This window comes from Oryctolagus cuniculus, chromosome 5 (genome assembly GCF_051225735.1).
Source record: "Oryctolagus cuniculus isolate XC-2025 breed Fujian yellow rabbit chromosome 5, ASM5122573v1, whole genome shotgun sequence".
NCBI classification, from domain to species: Eukaryota; Metazoa; Chordata; class Mammalia; order Lagomorpha; family Leporidae; genus Oryctolagus; species Oryctolagus cuniculus.
The window spans coordinates 163,382,614-163,385,409 of NC_142871.1; positions in this window are offsets into that span (position 1 = coordinate 163,382,614).

Sequence of the window (2,796 nt, forward strand, 5' to 3'; positions counted from 1 at the left end):
GAGTCACCGGGATGTGGAATATTGCTGGAAAACCAAGAGATGGGTGCAAGGTGAGAGAGACTGTGGGGAACATTTGGGAGGACTTCCATAATCAGTGGATCTTTTAATTCCATAAAACAAGGATTGGAGCCAGTTAGGGGGCAGAGCTCCTAGGGTGGGGGCACCCAGGGAAAGCTGCGCCTTTTGGGCAGAATGTGGGTCACAGCCAAGGAGAATTTGAGTACCCAGGGAAGTCGTGCAAGGCTCTTTTCATGTCCTTATTTTCCCTAACTTAATCACATCCAGAGGAGCCACACTTTATTTATCCCTGCTTCATCTTTTTTTTTTTTTTTTTTTTGGACAGGCAGAGTTAGTGAGAGAGAGAGAGACAGAGAGAAAGGTCTTCCTTCTGTTGGTTCACCCCCCCCAAAATGGCCGCAATGGCTGGAGCCGTGCCGATCCGAAGCCAGGAGCCAGGAGCCAGGAGCCAGGTGTTTCCTCCTGGTCTCCCATGCGGGTGCAGGGCCCAAGCACCTGGGCCAGCCTCCACTGCACTCCCGGGCCACAGCAGAGAGCTGGACTGGAAGAGGGGCAACCGGGGCTAGAACCAGCACCCATATGGGATGCCGGCGCTGCAGGCGGAGGATTAACCAAGTGAGCCATGGCACCATGTCCCTGCTTCATCTTTAACACATGGTGTCTTAATTCAGTCCTAAAAAAACCCATCGACCCTGGAGTGCACGTCACAGGTGAAGCCTGAATTAAATCCTGACAGGTTCAGGCTGTGTCTACACATGACCTGAGAATGGTGGTGACACAGACCTCCCAGAATCTCTTTACCATAGGAATGCAAAGTGGTGCCCCAGATGTCAGTCTTCTGACGGGGAACCAGGTCAGCGAGACCCCGTGCAGTCCCGGCAGTGACTGAGTGTAGCAGGATGTCTGTAGCTTTACCTTCCATCGTCCCTCTCTGGTGAGGAGAGCAAGTTAACCGAGGACGTGTTTGTCAGAGAGCTTTCAGGGGGCAGGCTTTTAGTCTAGCTGTTGGGAAGCCCCTATCCCATAGGAGGGAGAGAACGAGCCTGGGTTCGACCTGGCTCTGGTCCGCTGCCAGCTTCCTGGGAGGCAGTGAGGATGGCTCAAACAAGCGGGTTCTCGCCGTCCATGCGGGAGACCTAGACCGAGTGCCCAGCCCCGCTCCAGCTCCAGGCAGTGTGGACAGTTGGGGAGGTGAACTAGTGATGGAGCTCTCTCTTCATCGCTCATCTTTTTGCCTCTTTGGGCCTCTCAGCCTCACAGATAAGGAGAAAGAAAACCCGGCAGATCCCAGGAGCCCAGAGCAGGTCAGACTGGAAACCTGAAGACAGCAGGTGCCCCAGGAGCGGGAGATGGCCCTTGTCCCTGCAGTTCAGCCACGTCGGGGCAGGTCAGGGGTCTGGTGGCGGCGGCCCAGCGGCAGCGCGGTAGCCATGCATCTCATGCAGTCCCGCACGGGCCCAGTCCTGCGCTCCCGGCGCTCAGTCCCTGCATGGACACCAGATGGGCGACGCGGGTCGAATGGGTGCCCCCGGTGGGGGACACAGGTCGAATGGGTGCCCCCGGTGGGTGACGCGGGTCGAATGGGTGCCCCCGGTGGGTGACGCGGGTCGAATGGGTTCCCCCTTGTGGGTGACGCGGGTCGAATGGGTGCCCCCGGTGGGTGACGCGAGTCGAATGGGTGCCCCTCGTGGGTGACGCGGGTCGAATGGGTGCCCCTCGTGGGTGACGCGGGTCGAATGGGTGCCCCCGGTGGGGGACACAGGTCGAATGGGTGCCCCCGGTGGGTGACGCGGGTCGAATAGGTGCCCCCGGTGGGCGACGCGAGTCGAATGGGTGCCCCACCGTGGGTGACGCGGGTCGAATGGGTGCCCCTCGTGGGTGACGCGGGTCGAATGGGTACCCCCGGTGGGTGACACGGGTCGAATGGGTGCCCCCGTGGGGGACGCGGGTCGAATGGGTGCCCCACCATGGGTGACGCGGGTCGAATGGGTTCTCCCTCGTGGGTGACGCGGGTCGAATGGGTGCCCCCGTGGGGGACGCAGGTGGAATGGATGCCCCACCGTGGGTGACGCGGGTCGAATGGGTTCCCCCTCGTGGGTGACGCGGGTCGAATGGGTGCCCCTGGTAGGTGACGCGGGTCGAATGGGTGCCCCCGTGGGGGACGCGGGTCGAATGGGTGCCCCCGGTGGGGGACGCGGGTCGAATGGGTGCCCCCGGTGGGGGACGCAGGTGGAATGGGTGCCCCCGGTGTCTGACTATGCCAGGCCCTCGCCAGGCTTACAACTCTAGAAAGGCACAGAACTTCCAGAACTTCGCCCCTGAGAGACACGGCGGGCAGACAAGGCCCAAGGATTCTGCATTGCACAGATTTAAGGACTGGGGGAACGATATCACCTAAAATAAAAGCTGCGAAAAGGTAACGTGTCACTGTTATCTACACTTAACCGTACAAAGGTCACCGCTCCTCGCAACAAGCGGATCGTCATTCCAATAAAGCCACCGCAGACTACGCCAATTAGCTGGGCGGCGAAGGTGGGCGGAGCCAGCAGCAAACCGCAGTTCGGCAGCGCATCACTAGTTCTCGCGAGAACTCCAGGACCCACCCACCCCGCCCGCCCCTGCAGCCGGCCACGTGACTCTCCGGGCCGCTCGCGCTCCCCGTTCCTCCACGCCGAGCAGCCACGTCGGCGGCGTCCGCGGTCAGGGGAGGGGCGTGGCGAAGGTACGTGCGTGGTACGTGCCCCGCCCCTCCCCGCCCAGAGCCCGGATGAAGAGTAA